General features: G+C 39.0%; 1 pseudogene; it reads left to right on the top strand.

The window, feature by feature from the left end:
* The first annotated feature begins 17,510 nt into the window (after window positions 1–17,510).
* Window positions 17,511–20,695, top strand: LOC130416189 (uncharacterized protein K02A2.6-like; annotated as a pseudogene).
* Window positions 20,696–21,686: the final 991 nt, after the last annotated feature.

The following is a 21,686-nucleotide window of genomic DNA, read 5'->3' as shown; positions in this document are numbered from 1 at the left end:
ACTGAGATGGACAGCAAAGGATGTAAACGAGTAATATTTCTCATGTGGAAAAAGGATGTCTTAACAGAGTTCTGAATAAAAGGCTCAAATGTTGGCGAGGCATCAAAGATAACTCCAAGATTTTTTGTTTGCTTTGAAACTCCAGAGTAACACCATCAGTAGACATTGTCATAGGGCCGGCATTGTGCAGTTGATGGGGAGAGTTTAAAGACAAATAATTGCCAGACATCCGGTTCTTGATCACAGTAACACAGTTAAGAGAGATACACAGTGTCCACATTTTGGCCTGATCTTGAATGAACATTAATCGGTCTGTCATCAGCGTTAAAATGGAAATTAAGATTGAGCGATTTTAGTTATCCACCAAGTGGATAAATTTACATGCTGAGAAGTAGACGACCCAAAACTGACCCCTGTCGAAAACCATTATATTAGGGACTGATCTTGGATTTATAGCCACCCATACACACAAACTGTCTGCGGTCATTAAGATGAGACCTGAACCAGTCTAGGACTGTCTCTGACAGACCAAATACATATTCAAGGCGATTAAGTAGCACTGCATGATCAATGGTATCAAAAGCTGAGCTAAGATCCAAGAGAATGAGAAGGGATAGAGAGCCAGAATCAGAGGCTATTAGTAGATCGATAGTAAATTTGACCAACTTGGTGCTGTGCAATTTCCGGAACCCAGATTGATGGGGCTCAAGTAGATTATTTTCTATTGAGTGGTTGTTCCCTCTAAGAGTTTAGCCAGAAATGGAAGACTCGAGATCAGGCGATAGTTAGAGAGTTCAAGTCAGTGCTTTGCTTTTGTAAAATGGGAGTGACAGCAGCAGTTTTAAGTGCTACAGCCACCACACAAGTTGACAAATAATCATTTATTATAGCCATCACTGAAGGATAAAAATAATCAAAGCATGATTTGAAGAGACTACAGGGCAGAAGGTTGAGTGTGCAGGTGGACGTTTTCATTTGAGAGACTTGCCTGCAGAGTGTCTCAGATTGTACTGGATGATTAAATTTAGAAAATGGCCTAGTAGAGAAGGTTAATGAATCAACAGTTGAAACAGCAGACTCCAAAGAACTCCATATGAGTTTGTGGACATGAACTGAAGAAAATCATTACACAACTGATCAGATTCAGTCATGAAGCTGGAGGCATCTGCATTGAGTAAACTGTTAATTGTGTGGAATAGCCCTCTGGGCTTATTTTGATTATTTTCAATAATAAATTAATAAAATAATGATCTTGCAATATCAATAGCCACTATAATGTGCCAGGTGGTCTCTCCAAGCTTGATAAATCACGCTTAAGCCAGTACAACGCCACTTTCGCTCCAATTTCCAGCATGCAACCTTCTCTGAGTGCAGATCATCGTTATACTAGGGGACCGACCGTACAAATGAGACATGTGTTTATAGGGGAGCAAAGACTTCTTAGTTGTTTTTGAGAGCATTATTCAATTATGAAATTTTATCCTCAAGGGAAAAAGAGGACGTAGCATTTAAAGTAGAGAGAACTGAGTTTGCAAGAACACCATGATCAATCGACTGCCATTTACAAAATGTAATAGTACGAGTGACTTCATGAAACTGATGAAATATGTATTCTAGGGTCTCAGACCTTTACAAAGACACAATGTTTGTCATGATAAGGTAAGAATTCACATGCAAAATCTTGAAGTTGGCCTCATGGCTTTCCATTTTTTGATGTTAGTTTTGTCATATACGGATTTTTGACTCTTTCTACATAAATGACTTTATGAAACTGATGAAATATGTATTCTAGAGTCTCAGACCTTTCCAAAGATACAATGTTTATCATGATAAGGTAAGAATTCACATGCAAAATCTTGAAGTTGGCCTCATGGCTTTCCATTGTTTGATCCTAATTTTGTCATATTAGATTAGATTAGATTCAACTTTATTGTCATTACACATATACAAGTACAGTGTAACGAAATGTAGTTTAGGTCTAACCAGAAGTGCAATTAGCAAGTGCAGGATATACAGTGTGAATAAATACAGAATACAATATTAGGGAAATACTATACAAATGTTCTATGACAATATGACAGTCGGTATGTTCTATGGACAATATATACAGAAGGCTATATACTATGAACATTAATGTACAGGTGCTTATGAACAGATAACAATTTAGACTATACTTGACTTAAGTGTGCATTAGTTACAGACATTAGCTATTAAGTTACAGTGCAGAAGATGAGTTAGTGCAGTTATTGAAGTTACAGTGCAGTAGATGCAGTTAATAGAGTTACTGAGTTACTAATACAGTAATTGAAGTTATGTTGCAATATATGAGTAGATGCCGTTAGTAGATTTACAGTGCAGTAATTTCATATACGGATTTTTGACTCTTTCTACATAAATGACTATAAATTTGATGTTTTTTTAATGTACGATGGGGGCAGAAGCTGAAGGATGTCGACCCGTGGATCTGTTACATTTGTCTTCCCTCTAAAAACTATGGCGTTCTCAAGCTTAGACTTGACTGGAGCATTTGTGTCAATGAGTTTTTTGCAAATAACAGTGCATTTGAATTTGAGCCACATAGTGTGACATTCCTGCCTGTCCCTGGTCTTGTTTTCCCTAAGGACCTTTTCCCACGATCCCATCATTGACTGTTTTCACCTGTTCCTCATTAGTTCATCCCCATCACCTGTTTTCACCTTGTTATCTGTTATATTGAAGTTCTTCTCTTGGTTCAGTTATCTGTCTGGTATTAATGTAACAATGTTTTTTTTGTCATACCTTTGGCACCTTTCATTTTCATGTGGATTCATCATCCATGACATGTTACACAGAGTGTATCCTTACATTCCAGCTCATAAGTGGCAGCCAATCATATTCCTTTCCCCGTTTGACGGGATTGCAACAGGGTATCTGGTTTTGAAAAACCTCTGAGATCTGCCGTCGGCAAAATTAAATATGTCAAAGATGTGCGGACCATCACAAGGAAACATCTAGCGTAGTGGGGCCCATTTGACCTCTTGATTGGAGGAAGTCCGTTTAATGATCTCTCTATGGTGAATCCAGCAGAAAAGGTATTTTTGAAGGCACCGGTCGGCTGTTTTTCCGAAAACTACAGCATGTTAACCATGACGTTAACTTGGTCACAGCTCAAGGTTGCCTGGCTTTGAGTGTGAGCAGGCTCCAGGGCGCCTTAAGGTACATTAGCTTAATAAACCTGCATTTTGTGGTGTTGTGGCGTCTTACGTTTATTTGTCACCCTGCAGATATGACATTAATTCTAAACTCTGCTCTTTCAAAAAAAATTAAAAGAGATATTCACACCTCTCCTAGTTCCTGTCACCTGTCAACTGAGAAGTGGAATCTGTTTTTAAAAGCCTGTAGCCCACTGACATGAAGAGAATTAAACATTTAAATGCTTGTCATTTAAACACAGGTTAATACACTTCTTTTCTATCAAACTTCCATTTAATAATGATGAACCTGTCTATAAACAGAATATTTATGCAAATATGACGTGTTTTCGTTCACTTCTTCCCACAGCCTCATTAATAATAATTTATGTTAGACTTTTGCCTTGTGCAGTTTATTTTCTCTGGTCCGCATTCATTAACATTAGCCCTCATCTATTGGCTGAAAGACAGTGTGTAATTCTTATGATGTCAATTTATATCAATATGTCCATTTAAATGGGAATCTCACGCAAGTAAATTATGGATTACCTCAGGGATCGGTTTTGGGACCCTTGCTTTTCTCCATATTCATGGTCAAGCTTTCTCATACGTAGCACCTTAACTCTGGAATAGCCTTCCTGATACTATTCGAGGGTCAGACACACTCTCCCATTTTAAATCTAGATTAAAGACACATCTTTTCAGCCAAGCTTTCACAATGCAGGGTTAATGAACAGTAGCTACGCTAATTATTCTCTTTCTGGCTCCACCTCGGGATGCCCAACCTGAGGTAGGGAGAAATTCCGCCATTTCCAGATGATCGACATATGCCCATCCCCAACTAGATAATACGCCACCTACAGCTGCAGACTGACTGACCATCCCAGCTCCATCTAAAGAAATTCCACCACCACCCAAAAGAAATATGACCATCTGACCATCCCAGCTCAGACCACTACATCCCCAACCAAGAGCAAAGACGGACTACTTGTCACATTAATGCTGAAGTCACAATACTTTGTATTCAAATCTTAAACTTACATCACATGTCAGCAGTTTGAAGTTATAGCAGCATTCAGTGGCCCTGATTGGAGGTTCCTGGGTGGGTGTTTGTCGGGGGCTCGTTGGTTGTGGTTGCGGGGATTCATCTGCTGGGACTGTGTGGGTCCGGTTTGGCCTTGTTTTGTGGTCGAACAACAGAGGAATGCTACAACATGGCATTACTATTTTCCCTGGTTGTTCCTCAGTTTTCTGGTGTCGATCGTGGAGTGGGACCGGGTTGAACCTGCACATTTTTCGCCATGGTGAGTTCTCCCACTTCCTCGTGGATATTTGCTCAGTCGCTTTTGCGCGGGGTCACTGAGTGCAGCTATGACACGTCAAAGGGGATCTGGCCCTCCCGGCTGAGCCTGCTTTCTCCAGAGTTTTTTTTCTCCATTTATCAATCATTGGAGTTTGGGTTCCTCGCCACAGCAGGGCAGTGTTGGCTTGCTCACCGGGAGACTGCATTTATTTATTTAATAATTAGATATTATTTATTAGAATGATCTTGCTTGTTCTATAAACACCATGCACTGTGCTGTGTTTAACCTTTTCTGTTTAGCTGCTTTGGAACAATTCACATTGTGAAAAGCGCTATATAAATAAACTTGAATTGAATTTTCTGTGTCGAGACAATCTGAAGGATGTGCTGGGTCTTATCTCTTTGAAGAACCACAGTTTTAATTCCTTTTTGCCCTCTATGCGTTTGTGTTCTGCAAGTTTGTCATCACAGGTGGGTGTGTGAAACTGGGCCATCTCATAGGCAATAATTCTGAAGTCTTGAGTGAAAGGACTGGAATTAGGTCTACTCGTTTCATTACACAACTCACTGATGAAGTGCTTTGAGACCTGAATCCTGATCAACGTTTTTTGTCAATGAGCCTAATCATATTAATGAATGGAGAACTATGTCGGATTAAAACTTTCCAGCTTTGATGGTTACTGCAAACTCAAAGGAATGGCAGGAGAAAATCTTTAATTGCATTTCAACACTCCTCAGTTAGACACTTTTGATTCTGTTGGGAAAAAAGTTCTAAATGTAGCATGTGTGAAAGTGATCAACGCCCATTTATTGTCTGGTCTAATTTCATCTAGGTGGACTGAATTTTTTGGTGATAATATCTCCCCTAAAGGTTGTTGGTGGTCAATGTGCAAGTGTCCAATTGAAAAACGGACTTGAGATTTACAAATGGAGAATTGTACACTGTGCAATAGCTACGAACAGACATGTGGTCCACCTCAATCCAAATATAGGAGTGGGTTGCCCCCTTTTGGTCTGAAAGTGAAACGGTTTTTCATCTTTTGTGCAATGTGCTCTCTTGAACTCTGTCTTTTCCTTTTCAACCCAATGGGTTTTTTAGATTACATTTAGGTGAAGCATTTTCTTATCAATTTTTCATAATAGGGCCAAAGTATTCACCAAGTTGGAAAGATGTTTTGGTCTTACTAAACTTTCTATTTGGAACCGTTAAATTGGCCATTTGGAAAACAAGAAAAAACCTGCTTGGTCAAAGTAGTTTAGATCTGTTGTTAATGTTCATGGGTTTGGTGACATCAAGGCTTAAGATAGAAAATGATTATTATAAACTTGAGTGTTTACCAATGTTTGTAAATATATGGGCAGTAAATGGAGTTTTGTGTACAGTCAATGAAAAGGATTTATTTATGTTTTCATTGTAATTATTGTAAATTATTGTTTTTGTATTTTTAAATGGTTTTTTATTAGATGTGAATGTTACACAGTTTGTCTTTGACTTTTATGGTGTAAATAAAGACATAAGTCATGTTAGTGTGGCTTTCAGTTCCTATGGCTCAGTGGTCAGAGCATGGCGCGAACAACGCCAATGTCATGGGTTCGATCCCAGGGAATTGCTCATACTTGAAACAATGTGGTGCAATGGAATGTAAGTCGCTTTGGTTAAAAGTATCTGCCAAATACATAAATGTAAAATGAAAATGTGTATCTGTAAACACTGAATGATATTAGTGGTTACATGGCATGTTGAAAATAAAAACACAAACAGGGATTTGTGTGGTAGGTTTCTCTAAAGCAGAGCATCAGTGTACACATTGACATAAACATATTTGTTAGGTTTAGTTCCCAACACGAATAAATATAGCCTATTGTATCCAAGATCTAATAGAGAAGGGGGCCGACATTCTTTGTCATGTTGTTTGTTAGTTTATAAACAAACACAACACATTTTGTTATTTGGTTATAACAGGCGTCTTACTTTGCACTACACAAAGACGTGTTTTCCCTAGAATAAATGAGTTCAAAGCTGGATGCCTCTGTGTCTTGTTTCAGTTCTCCCAGATCTGCAGAAGAATTCTCTCACAACATCCAACCTATTTCTGATTTGATTTTAAGGGTGATCTAAAGAACATAAAGAAACTTAGTGTTCAAAAGGAACCTGAAGTTTTACAATATCACACATTCAGGCTTGCTGTAGTAAAACATGCACACCAATAAATCTATATATAGTAAAGATCTGTTGTGTGAATACACATCAAGGACAATTATGTTTCCATCAAATGTTTTAGATACACCTTAGAGACCTGCCGCAGAATATTTGGATGTAGATTTTCGTACACACACTAATAACAAATAGCTAAAAATAATTCTGATGACAAAGCAGAGAGTTGAAGTCTGTATTCATAGGACATTTAAGACCCAGTCTGTGAAAACCATAGAAATTGAGAAATAAAGTTTTAAACTTGATGTCAATTACCAACATGACCCTGTTCAGTAAACATGAACAATATCAGGCTTATATTATATATGATTGTATGATTAGAATAGGAATATAAGTGTTGAGTCAGTGTATTTAAGTGCTGAAGTACAAGAGCTTTTGATTGTGTACAGGTGCTGCTCATCATCATCATCAGATCTTATGTTTTCTCATTGGTGAAGGAAGAACTGATGACATCACACATCAATTTACTCATTAAACTGGACATTGGAGAGCAGCTGTGTCTCATACAAACACTATTAGATTGAAGCTTTATAAGGACACCTCAGACCACATGTCTGGTTCTTCTACACATTGTTCTACCAGAATTCATAATTTGTTCCTCTGTCTCAGAACACTCACAAGTTTAGAAAGTGAACTGTAAAATATGTGATTTCAGTGGTGTCACAAAACATCTGGGCAGCGGGGTAGCAATGAGAGTTGAAAGGTTTAACCAGTTTGAGGGTTTACAAATAATGAATGGGAATGATATAAATTTTGAAACAATTGATACAGTTTGGTTGGCTCCCTATGAACTAAAACTCTTAGCCAGGGTTCTTCAACTTGTTCCGGGCAAGGACCTCTTTGGATGACAGATGTGTGGAGCAGGGACCCCCTTACACTAAATGTGTATATTTAAATGGAAACAACCCTTATCGTCACAGCAATATTATGTGTTATATTTGCACAAATATTTTATCGTTAATATAGATTGTTTGACTATTTTTATTATTTTAAGTGATTTGCAGTATCATACATTTTCATTGGACTGTGAGATGGACAGTTAAACATTTACTTTAAAATCTAAAACCTTCGTTTTTATGAAGGTTTGATGAGATGACTGTCACTGGTTAATGGCATAAAGACTATTCTAGAGGAGGTAGGGGTGGTTTCTGGATGTGAAGGAAAACAGTGCAGATGTTATGCATCCTGATGTAAAAGCCATTTTTATTGAATGCAATTCTTTTTACCGCATCTCTGTGTGTTACAGAACATTCACCTATTTTATGATTCTGAGCTCCGTTATCTTTCTCGTGGATCAGCATTGTCATGTTTTTTCTGCGGATTATCATATTAGACTACGGAGAGCAACATGCAACAAATCCTGGTTATTATTTGGGGAAATTGTTTGAAGTGCACCACACTGTGTGCATTTCACTGACAGAACTATTGTACGTGTTTAAAATCAGAGTTTACAATGCAGAAGCGGTGTTGTCATTTGGTTGTCAAATTGGTTCTTTACTGCTTTAACAAATTTGAACAGAAGTTAGAGAATTATATGAGAATGACCTTTATTTGCACGCAACTCCTTTTATGCGTACTCTGAATTTAATTGAAGGGAGACCGAGAATGCACTGATTCTAAACCTACAGTCTTGAAAGACAGACGTATACTTGTTTGATTTAGGCCCTATTGGTTTTTATGATGAAGATTTAACGTTTCTTCTATCGCTTCTGCTGCCTGAATGGATGTTTTTGTCCAAACGCAGATTAAACTTCAGTGTGCGGGAGCTTCAATGAGTCTGCACAGTCGCGCACGTGTGCAGATTAAAGGGATCAATAATTTAATTATTTCTTTACCCTTGCTTTATATTTATAACAAAAAAATGAATGGACTCTTTGCAGTTCCACCACTTTGAGACTTTAGGTTTTCCTGTGTCCCACACCAAGTGTCCTCTTCTGTTTTAAGAATTATATCCTGCTGCATATGTTCATCACTTTTAAGTGTCACTTAGAGTTACGGCTTGAAGTGTTTGTACACGATATCAGTATGTTCCAGATGTTTAGAACAAGGGCATTGAGCAAACCTTAGCAGAAAATACTAACTTTGAGGTCTTGTATGCTCTGATTCAGACACTTCGGTTCATGGAAAACCACCTCACTTCCTCATTTATTCTCATATATTGGACCTGTCCTTTATAAACATTGGACTTTGAGTTAACTGGACTTCTGTGTCATTCTTGGTCCCCGGATCCAAAAATTTGTGTGTTCCATCGACTAGACTCTTCAACCTTCTAGCTAGACAAAAAGTAATACTCTTACAACCGCTGACCCACGTTCCAAGACCCATTCTTTTAGCTTATGATATAATTCATCAGCTCGATGTGTTTTTTGATTTGGTTGAAACCAGATTTAAAGGCAAATTAGATGATTTGATTAAGTGCTAACTTTAGCCTGCATGCAAATCTTAAATCAAGCCAGATAATCCAATTCAAGACAATCAAGTCCAAGTCCTCAAGCTTACACTTCAAGTCTTTAACAATTCATTAGTTCTCTTTCTCACAATCAGTTTCACTGTATTAAATAGTATAGACAGGGATGCACATAAGTGGTGCGCATCCTAAATAAAAAATGTGCTCTGTAAATAAGTTAAGACCGCTCATTTGCGTACTGACATGGTTGAAAGCTTCTAATGCACAAGTACAACCACTGTTTAGACGGCCTAAATGTATTCCTGGATAAGATTTACGTTAGAACTGAATGCTGCTAAATCTTATGTGGTTTGTTCCCGGTGTTAAACGGACCCTGAGTCTAAATGATGACGAACCGGAGTATTTGTAACTCCGCCTTTATCGGTTCTGCTCTCGTTCCTAGAGAAGCATGCGGCACACGCAGACTCGGTGAATGTCTAGTTGCACTGCTCTGCTCTGCACTGCACGTCGAAATAAACACCGCTTCTTTTAAACGTTCTAAAAGAACAAGCTGTTTAAACTTGACACCTGCACGCAGCCCTTTTTATCAATGTTGTTCCCGATCCAATCGCCGCACCGCAAGTTTCCATGTGCGCTCCCAAATGCTCGCAAACTTCTCAGCAACCTGTCAAAAAGTTTTCAAAATTGGTGTTGAATATCTCAAGAGAAAACAACTGTCGTAATGTAAGACAAATGAACTTACCAGGAATTCCTGGAGCAATGACAGGGCTGACATCAGGTTGGTGGTTCCTGTACTCCACTCTTTTATAATGTTTATAGTGAGCTTATACAGTCCATACCTTAGTCAAGAAATCATCTGATGGTTCCATTGCCTCTAAATTGCAGATTAAGAACAACATAATTTTCATAATCCTGCTAATTGTTCCATTTAGAATTAAGGTGTAGCCCATACCTGCTCTATGCATTCTCATCTCTTTCCAGAGTTCTTTACTTTCAGCATTCTCAACTCAACTCAACTCAACTTTATTTATATAGCGCTTTTTACAATTTTCATTGTTACAAAGCAGCTGTACATGAGACACATTTAATACAAGTATGAATTCTAAAGCAGCCCCCCCGGCCAGGCAGATAGTGCAAAACAATATGCAAACGGTGGTGAGGAACCCAAAACTCCCATCGAGAAAAAAAACCTCAGGGGAACCCAGGCCCAACCAGGGGATTCCAGTTCCCCTCTGGCAAAAGCTGCTGCCTCTGCACAAGCTCATCAGTGCTTGCACAACAAGGCTTAATAAAAATATAAAAATTAAAGATTATCATTAACAATCTAATAGCATTTGAAATGTTGTAGAAAAAAACAAAGTTGTCGCGTCCTTTATCCAGCTCTATCCTCTTAGCACTTGTCAGGTCACCGCTTCCCATTCTCAGCTCTGCCATCAGGTCTGGGCATGAACTGCATCCTGCGGTAACCTTGGAACAAAGAGACAAGACTGGCTGAGAGTAGAGTACTGTTCTGCACTCTTTGATGCAACAAGTACATCATTTGTTGTTGGATGTGTTCCTGGTTCCGGTTGATCTAAATAATGCAGCCTAAATCCTCTGAGGATTAATATTATGGAGGTGTAGTGTATGCAAGATTAAAAAGATGAGTCTTTAGTCTAGATTTAAACTGACAGAGTGTGTCTGCCTCCCGGACCGTGCAGGGAAGAATATTCCAAAGTTTAGGCGCTAGATAAGAAAAGGATCTACCACCTGCACTTGATTTTGAAATTCTAGGTATTACCAACTGACAGGACCCCTTAGAACGTAATGTACGTGGTGGTCTGTAATACAATAGAAGTTCATTCAAATACTGCGGCGCTAGACCATGTAGGGCTTTATAGGTAATAAGCAAGATCTTAAAGTTAATGCGATGCTTTATAGGTAACCAGTGCAAGGTTGACAGAACCGGGGTTATATGCTCATACTTTTTTGTACGTGTAAGAACTCGAGCTGCCGCGTTTTGAACCAGTTGCAGTTTTTGTAATAGGCCCGCAGGGCAACCACCTAGAAGTGCATTACAGTAATCTAGTCTTGATGTCATGAATGCATGAATTAATTTCTCTGCATCTGACAGTGACAGCATATGACGTAATTTAGATATATTCTTAAGATGGAAAAATGCAATTTTACAGGTGTTTGCGACATGGCTTTCAAATGAGAGAGTACTGTCAAATACAACGCCAAGATTCTTAGCTGATGACAGGATTTTATGGAGCATCTGTCAATCGTTAAGCAGTATTCTTGGTTGTTACGCATAGCAGTTTTCGGTCCAGTAAGTAACACTTCTGTTTTGTTCGAGTTTAGTAGTAAAAAATTGTTACTCATCCACATTTTTAAGTCAACTATGCAATCCTTTATTCGATGAAACTGCTGGGTTTCATGAGGCATCGAGGAAATATAAAGTTGAGTATCATCAGCATAACAGTGAAAGCTAATTCCGTGTCGCTTTATTATATCTCCTAGAGGTAGCATGTATAATGCGAAGAGCAGGGGTCCCAAGACTGAGCCCTGTGGTACACCGTACTGGACTTGTGATTTGCGGGACACCTCATTGTTTATTGCTACAAATTGAAAACGGTCGGATAAATAAGACTTAAACCATTTCAATGCTATTCCGTTAATGCCGACGTAATTTTCGAGTCTATGTAGAAGTATGCTGTGGTCAATGGTGTCAAATGCAGCACTGAGGTCTAGCAGCACCAATAACGAAATACAGCCACGGTCAGACGCTAAAAGCAGATCATTTGTAACTCTGATCAAAGCAGTCTCTGTACTGTGACATGCTCGAAATCCAGACTGGAATTCATCATTAATGTCATTCCTTTGGAGGAAGGAGCATAATTGAGTTGAAACTACTTTTTCCAGAACTTTAGATATAAAAGGTAAATTCGATATAGGCCTGTAATTCCCTAGTTCTTTGGGGTCGAGTTTGGTTTTTTTTAAAAGAGGCCTTATAACAGCCACCTTAAATGCTTTAGGCACATGTCCTAATGTCAGAGATGAGTTAATAATACTAAGAAGAGGATCTATAATTTCGGGGAGCATTTCTTTCAGTAGTTTTGTAGGTATAGGGTCTAGCATGCATGTTGATGATTTAGATGATTTAATGATTTTAGACAGTTCATCGTGATCTACTGTAGAAAATAATTGCAATTTCTCCTTAGGGGTGCTGTAGTTAGTTTGTTCAGCGGATTTCACTACAGGTTGCATTGTTATAATTTTTTCTCTTATATCTTGGATTTTACTTGTGAAGTAGTTCATAAATTCATCACTGTTATGCTGATAATCAGAATCTGACGTCGATGACGACTTATTTTTTGTTAATTTAGCCACGGTGTTAAATAAGAACCTAGGGTTGTGATGGTTTTCCTCTATTAGTGTTGAAAAGTAGGCGGATCTAGACGTTTTTATTGCATTCCTGTAATTTCGAGTACTATCCTTCCATGCTATACGAAATACCTCTAAATTCGTTTTCTTAAAGTTGCGCTCCATTTTACGGGATGCTTTTTTTAGAGTCTGAGTGTGTTCATTATACCACGGTGTTGGGCTGCTATTTTTAATTTTCTTTAAACGCAGAGGAGCAACTGTGTCTAATATTTCCGAGAAAGTAGAGTTAAAATTTTCAATAGTAGTGTCAAAATCGTCAACGTTATTACTCATGCTGGATATTTTAGACAATTCAGGCAGATTATCGAGAAACGCATCTTTGGTAGTTGAAGTAATCGTTCTACCATATTTGTAACAAGGAGTTTGATTTGCAGCCGTAGGCCATTGAAGCAAACATAATATCAGATAATGATCCGAAATATCTTCACTCTGCTGAACGATTTTAACATCGTCCACATTTATACCATAAGAAAGTATTAAATCTAAAGTATGATTACGAAGGTGAGTGGGTCCTGACACATGTTGACTAACGCCCATGGAGTTAAGAGTGTCTTTGAAAGCCAGTCCCAAGGCATCTGTATCATTGTCTACATGGATATTAAAGTCACCGACGACAAGGACTCTATCTGCGGCCAGTACTAGTTCTGATAAGAACCCACCAAAATCTTTAATAAAATCTGTGTGGTGCCCTGGAGGCCTATATACAATAGCTAGAATAAATTTTAAAAATGTTTTGTCCTTAGTATTAGGTGTCGATACGTGAAGTACCATGACTTCAAAAGAACTGTACTTAAAATTAGACTTCTGAGAGGTAATAAAAGAATTCTTGTAAAGTGCAGCGACACCTCCCCCTCTACCTTTTAGACGAGGCTCGTGTTTATAGTAATAATCATGGGGAACGGATTCATTTAGAGTAATAAAATCATCTGGCTTTAGCCATGTTTCTGTCAAACAAAGCATGTCTATTTTATGATCGGTTATCAAATCGTTAACAAAAAGTGCTTTATTTGAGAGAGATCTAATATTAAGCAATCCGAGTCGTAACAGCTGATTATCTGTATTTTGTTCATGTTTGATTTGTTTAACGTTTATTAAATTACTTTCAAGAGGTTTACGCAATATCTTATGTTTGCTAATCCGGGGGACAGACACAGTCTCTATTTTATGTTGTTTGTAAGAAGGGATTATTACATGTTGTATATTTTGTGTATTCTGTAACGCGAGACGGCAAGCAGACAGTTGGTTAAGCCATTCTGTCTCCTTCCTGACCTGGGCCCTAGGTAGTCAGACTTTAGCATTATTAAGACTGTGTGCCAAATTTCTAGAGAGGAGGGAAACCCCATCCCAGGAGGGATGGAGACCATCTCGTTTCAACAGGTCAGGTCTGCCCTCAAAACTCTTCCAGTTATTTATAAAATCTATATTATTCTGCAGGCACCACTCAGACAACCAGCCATTTAGTGATGATAATCTGCTATAAATCTCATCACCACGGTAAGCAGTAAGGGGGCCAGAGAATATTACAGTGTCTGACATCGTTTTTGCGAGCTCACACACCTCTTTAATATTATCTTTAGTGATCTCCGATTGACGGAGTCTAACATCATTTGTGCCGACATGAATAACAATCTTACTGTATTTACGATTAGCCTTAGCCAGCACATTTAAGTTTGACTTGATGTCAGGCGCTCTGGCTCCCGGTAAACATTTGACTATTGTGGCTGGTGTCTCTATGTTAACGTTCCGGACAATAGAATCACCGATCACTAGGGCACTTTCAGCAGGTTTCTCAGTCGGTGCGTCACTGAGCGGGGCAAACCTGTTCGAGACTTTAATCGGAACGGTTGAGTGATGTTTTGTCCTGCGACTATGCCGACATTCGACCTTAACATGTTTAAATATATGAAAATTACTGATTTAGATTGAAATAATTGTGATGGATTATTGCAATAGTTAACTATAAATTGATAACATTTTACATTGAGTAAAACTTGATAGAACTTACATCAAAGGACAGTTAGTCAGCAAAATCATGCACCATCACCTTCTTATTATTGGCATATGAGACTGGAAATCATCCATCCATCCATTTTCTACCGCTTTATCCGAACTACCTCGGGTCACGAGACTGGAAATAAGAGAACATATAAACTAATAATAATAATAAGAGTCTTTGGAAACAAAGGTTTACGTCATCAAAATGCCCCTCCATAACAATGTAGAGTGCATACTACAATATAAATTAGAACACATTAGAGCAGACATTAAATATATTATTATCATTATAAAGAAACAATTATATGACACAATTACATGTTTTTTGTATTGATAAATAGCAAGCAACAGAAAACCACATGCAAATATATTTGAGAAGTGGGATATATTTAGTTTTATTTTTTTCATGTGACTTTGGTGTGTTTGTGATTATGGTAAGTCTGTGTTGTAACCACAGTTATTTGAACTGTGTTGTCTGGGAATGCCATGAAAATTAAAATATACATTATATACATTAATGAATTGAAATCATCAAAAGCTGGTAATGCCAACAATGCTTATGGCTGATGCTACTGTACTGTCATCACAGCTGTACTCCCTTCATGTCCCAGGATTGATATGTTGTGCTATTAGTACAATATTAAATGGAAAATAAAATAATAATTAATAAATATTAATTAAAAGCTCTGATATTGTTACAGGGCATAAAACAGGGCGCAAAACAGCAGTAAGTTTTAATTGGTTAATTTAAGATTTTAAAAACTTTCTAAATTAAAGGGCCGCTATCACAGGGGCCTGTACCGTGAAGTCGGTTTAGATGGCTAGCCAGGTAAGTTTAGGGTTAGTTTGCGCCAATTCTGGGTTTTAGGTACCATGAAAGAAGCTTGCTTTAATCGGAGTTCATCGGCACGGTAACTTGCGCCGAATGGCTAACCTGGTCCAGAGAAGGTTATGATGTAGATTAGAGATCTCACACTTAAACTGAACCAATCAGCTGCCAGCAAATTTACATATAAATGCGCAACTAAATCACAGTGCATGTTACAATGGCATGTTTTTTAAAATGTTTAATAAAAATAAAATACTAATATAAAAACATAAAATCAAATGATGGTAACTATATAGATACATTTTGATTTTGGAAATACCATTTGCTGGTTTTCCCTTACACTCACATGAAATGTATTTATTTAACATTCTTTTACTGTACTACACACACTATGTATTTCTTTGCATTGCCTTTTTTACACTCATATCTGTGATTCAGAACATTAACTTCTATTAAACACTTACATTAAGACACAGACAAAACCATACTACTACAAACTGCTTTAAAAATCTGTTTAATCTTTTATCAAACTCTTTTCTTCCAGGTCTTTGGTACTTCCCTCCATTTGCCTCTCCATTGCCATGCACTGTAAAAAATAAATAGTTGAGACAAACTGATGCATTAGGCTTGAGTTGATTCAACGTATATTATATAATTCTTGAAAGTAATGATACATTATTCACCCAACTTTAATTTGTTTGTTTAGGCAATGCTGATTGTCTTGTTTTTCTAATAAGGTTATTCCTGTCACACCAATTACTGTTGTTCACGCAACTATTAAATATCTGTTGTGTGGATCAAAAATGTTTAATTAGCAAAATGAAAAATTGTAAGAACTCTTGAGTACCGCTAAATATTGTGGACCTTTTGGTTTTGCATTTGTTTACAAATGACAAATATCCTAGCTAACAAGTTTTGGTTTCCGTAACATTCCCCAAACGTTACTTTTTGGTTCCCTGAACGTTACTTTTTAAGGTTCGTTTTTGATTCTCCAGCAATGTTTTCTTAACGGCAATAGAACATTCCTGAACGTTCCGGTAACCTGAAAATAACGTACAGGGAACTTTCCCAGAATGTATCGAGAACCTAAAAATAACGTTCTGGGAAAACATTGGACAACCTGTGATATATGCACTTAATGTCTCTATGCACTTGAGGGCGCTCAATCGCACCCCCTTTGTATGTTGTACCTATATAAGAAGAAGCCGTAGTAAATACACGAGAGTTTTCATGGCACTAGTCTCAGCGAATTATTCATGTTATATAAAGAGAGAAGAACATAACATATTGGCGACGAGGATTACTTATGTCGAGCTCATAATCTAATGCGACGGGAGACAACTGGCTACTGTTTACGGCAGATCTGACCAAAGTAGTGACCTTGTGGAGCAACAACCCGACAAAAATGGCTGTGTTTATCGGTCATATGGATGCCTTTGGTGAGACAGGCGAACAGTGGGCTACCTACGTTGAAAGGTTTGAACACTTTGTTTCGGCAAATGACATTGCAAACGATAAACGAGTGGCGGTGTTGTTGAGTGTAATGTGTTCATCTACATATGGACTGCTGCGAAGCTTAATTGCTCCGGATAAGCCTGGGGCTAAATCATACGATGAAATTGTGACTGTTTTGAAAGAACATTTCTCTCCGAAACCAATTGTGATCGCAGAGAGATTTAGGTTTCATAACCGCAGTCAACAGGAGACAGAAACAGTAGCACAGTATGTCGCAGTTTTAAAAAGGCTCAGTGAACACTGCGAATTTGGGACTCATCTGCAGGATGCTTTAAGAGATCGCTTCGTGTGCGGATTGAAAACGGAGTCTGTAGAAACGGCTGCTGACGGAAGCAGCGCTCACGTTCCAAAAGGCAGTGGAGATTGCAGTGTCCATGGAAACGGCGACAAGGGAATCGCAACAGTTAAGTGGCTTTTTGAAAGTGAACGCACTGTCGTTGCAAGAGAAAGAAGGTCGCAAATGTTATCGTTGTGGTAGAACAAACCATAATGAGAAAGACTGCCATTACAAAGAACTGCAGTGCCACAATTGTGGTAGAAAAGGACACATTTCCAGAGTGTGTAGAATTAAAGGGAAACACACTACTGAAAGCAAAAAGTTAAAGCCAAGGAGCACGAAAAATGTCCAACAAAGAAAGAAAGTGCATCAAATGAATGTGAAAGACTCATCGAGTGATGATACTACGGACACAGAGCTTGCACTGCATGTGATGACTAGGAAGGAGGAGTTGTCACACATCTGCCTAAAGCCGACAGTAGAAGGAGAAATTTTGGAAATGGAATTGGACAAGGGAGCTGCTGTCTCTTTAATTTCAAGAGAACTGTACAATGCACGACTAGCTCACAAACCACTGTGCACAATTGACGTGATCCTGAAAACGTATACTGGAGAGTTGGTGTCTCCACGAGGGGTCATAGACGTAAAAGTGAAAATGAACAAACAAAAAGTGAAATTACCGCTTTATGTTGTGGAAGGAACCGCTCCACCACTATTCGGCAGAGAGTGGCTCAAAGATCAGGCTGAACTGGCGTGAAATTAAGAGTGTGAGAAAGGATACACTTGAGACAATGTTAGCAAGATACAAAAATGTCTTCAGGAAGGAACTGGGCTTACTTAAAGGTATCGAAGCCACTGTGTCACTCAAACCAGAGGATCAGCCACGATTTTGCCAAGCACGCAATTTTCCATATGCTTTGAAACCGAAGGTGGAGGCCGAAATAAATCGCCTACTGGAGTTAGGGGTCATTTCCCGTGTGACTTGCAGTGAGTGGGCCACGCCGATCGTACCGGTGGTAAAAAGGAATGGAGACGTGAGACTTTGTGGAGATTTTAAGGTGACAGTGAATCCGGCTTTGTGTGTGGAACGTTACCCGATTCCACGAATAGAGGATTTATTTGCATCGAAATCAGGGGGCCAACGTTTCACCAAATTGGATCTCTCAAATGCGTACTTACAAGTTCCGGTGGCAGAAAGCTCACGTAAGTGTCTCACAGTCACCACGTCTAAAGGGCTGTTCTGTTACAATCGTTTACCTTTCGGCATTGCTTCGGCCCCTGCAATTTTCCAAAAGGCCATGGATCAGATTTTACAGGGCCTTCCCAATGTTCATTGCTATTTGGACGATATATTAGTGACTGGGTCGAAGCAACATCTCAAGAATGTCGACGCAGTTCTCAGTCGTCTGAATGAGTTTGGGCTATGTGTCCAACGTGACAAATGTGAATTCTTTAAAGATTCGCTGGAGTATTTTGGACAAATCATAGATGCTCAGGGTCTGCATAAGTCACCAGAAAAGGTCAGGGCAATCGTGGATGCGCCTGTTCCGACGGACGTCAGTCAACTTCGTTCATTTCTGGGACTTATAAACTATTACAGTCGATTTATCCCCAATCTTGCATCAGTGTTAGCACCCCTCAATGCTCTTCTGTGCAAAGGGAGTACAAACAGTGGCTGTGGTCTCACGAGTGCCAGGATGCATTCGATAAGGCGAAAGAGTTGTTGTTGTCACAGAGAGTTTTGACACATTATGATCCACAGTTACCGATCAGACTGGCCTGTGATGCATCGCCATACGGTGTTGGGGCCGTCATCTCACACATACTCCAAGATGGGCAGGAAAGGCCAATAGCCTTTGCGTCGAAATCGCTGAGTAAGGCGGAGCAAAACTATGCTTAAATTGAAAGGGAAGCACTTGGGATTGTCTTTGGAGTAAGACAATTCTACCAATATTTGTACGGCCGAAAGTTCACGTTGCTCACAGACCACCACCCGCTGACAACAATCTTCAGTCCAACAAAAGCCATTCCTTCTATGGCTGCGGCTCTGATGCAGCGCTGGGCTTTGTTGCTGGCAGCCTACGATTATGATATCCAGTATAGAGAGGGTGCACACCACTGCAATGCAGATGGGTTATCACGATACCCCTGCCTACCGCCTCCCAAGTCAAACAGGATTCTGTAGAGTTGCTTCAAATAAAGCATCTTGATTCCTTGCCAGTGCTGTGTTCAGATGTTTGTAAGGAAACCAGATCTGACTCCACTATGTCACAAGTAATGGAGTTGGTGGCAACTGGACGTTTCCCACAAGTCACGGATTCAAATAATGTGCTTGCTCTATATGTGAACAGGAAAGATGAGTTGACGATGCAACTAGGGTGTTTTATGTGGGGTTGGAGAGTGGTCATTCCACCTAAACTGAGATCCAGGGTACTAGAAGAATTGCACTCGGGACATCCAGGGGTCGTAAGGATGAAGGCAGTTGCACGAAGTTATGTCTGGTGGCCTGGTATTGATGCTCAAATTGAACAATTGTCAAAAACCTGTCAACAGACACAAAAAGCTCCTGGTCCATCACCATTAGACCCATGGAACTGGCCAGAGTCACCGTGGCAACGCATACATGTGGACTTTGCAGGTCCATTTGAAGGACACATGTACTTCGTAGTAGTGGATGCTCACTCCAAATGGCCTGAGGTGTGTGTGATGGAATCAACCACATCTACTAAGACCATTCAGGTACTGAGGGGACTGTTTAGTCGTTATGGACTTCCAGAAGTGCTCGTTAGCGACAATGGGCCTCAGTTTACTTCGGATGAGTTCCAGACATTTCTCAAGGCTAACGGAGTGACACACACACGTTCAGCACCTTTTCAACCGGCTACAAACGGCTTGGCGGAGCGCTTGGTTCAAACATTCAAGCGTGCACTGCGTTGTTCTAAGGGGTCAACTTCAATCCAACGAAGGCTGGACACCTTCCTACTCGCATACCGAAACACCCCACACGCTACCACGAAGGAATCGCCAGCAATGTTGTTTCTGCATCGCAGATTGCGATCTCGTTTAGACATGTTGAAGCCTAATGTTGCCTCTGTGGTTGATAAAGCACAAAGTAAACAGTGTCAGCGACGCCAAGTGCATGCTAAAGACAGAACTTTTGCGGTGGGTGACAAAGTACTGGTGCGTGATTATAGGAGGGGAAAGAAGTGGACACCTGGTGTTGTTTCAGCAAAGACTGGCCCTGTGTCATATACTGTTGATGTGGGACTTTCAGTCCACTGGAGGCGTCATGTTGAGCAGATGTTGGCACGCCTAACTAACTGTGACAATGGAGATGAACTGGAACCAGAGGTCAAGGATGTTCGTGAGACAGATCCTTGTGAACATTCGGTGTCAGAAGTAGTACCACTTCCGAGTTCCGAACCAGTCCAGACTGGGTCGACGCAGCCTGTGGTTTCATTCCCAAACGATATGGTGGAGGTGTTAGGTTCTCCACACAAAGAGACTAAGAGATACCCTGAACGTACCATTAAGCCTCCAGTACGGTTTAGCCCATAAGGCTCACCTAGGAGGTATAAGTCGTATTCATTTTGGACAGCTATGTTACTAAGTTTGGTTTAAGAGGATAAACCCATAGTTAATCTAATGATTCTTAAAAATGTTTATTCACAATTGTTCTATATTTCTGGTATTACTAGAAGTACTGTGTTACGTAGGTGTTTAATTATGTTATGCAATATATATATAGAAGAGTAAAGAAAAAGAAAAGTTACACCGTTTGTTTATGTTAAGTGTACGTAACATGTCTATTGCATTGGGTGCAACAACATTATGTGGGGAGGAATATGTGATATATGCACTTAATGTCTCTATGCACTTGAGGGCGCTCAAGCGCACCCCCTTTGTATGTTGTACCTATATAAGAAGCCGTAGTACATACACGAGAGTTTTCATGGCACTAGTCTCAGCAAATGATTCATGTTATATAAGACATAAGAACATAACACAACCTCTATTTATTCAGTATATATAAAGAGCATTAAAAAAAACATCATGATTAAATCTATATAAGGTCTGTGTACAAATAATCACATAATCCATGTTTTTAACCCATTCTTTTGTGGTGGACAAAATATTTCTTAAAACAGAATCTGAATTTTTTAAAAAGTTATAAAAACGAGGTATATCCCATTTATAATATAATATAAAACACAATATAATATGATATAAATAAAGAAAAAAAATTGTCAATACGTACAAAAATACTGTATGCCAAAAAAAGTCTATTTAACAATAGACCTACAAAAACGATCCTCGGATTAACTTGAACTCTTCGTCGGTCCAAACTCTGGAAATCTAATGTCTGTCACCACAGTTATCTGCAAAAGTAACAAAGAGAAAGGCAACGTAAGTTCCATGGACAAATTAAAATAAACAATTATTGAATTATTGTACTTATGTAAAATTTACTAGCAAGAAAGTTTGTGCACCGTCGCATCAAATGGTTTGATTAAAAACTAAATATTATTAATTTTAGCCTATGTTAAAA

Source organism: Triplophysa dalaica, unplaced genomic scaffold (genome assembly GCF_015846415.1).
Source record: "Triplophysa dalaica isolate WHDGS20190420 unplaced genomic scaffold, ASM1584641v1 Contig1, whole genome shotgun sequence".
Taxonomy (NCBI): domain Eukaryota; kingdom Metazoa; phylum Chordata; class Actinopteri; order Cypriniformes; family Nemacheilidae; genus Triplophysa; species Triplophysa dalaica.
The sequence above is the reverse complement of the archived record's forward strand: the minus strand, read 5'-3'. Positions and strand labels throughout refer to the sequence as shown.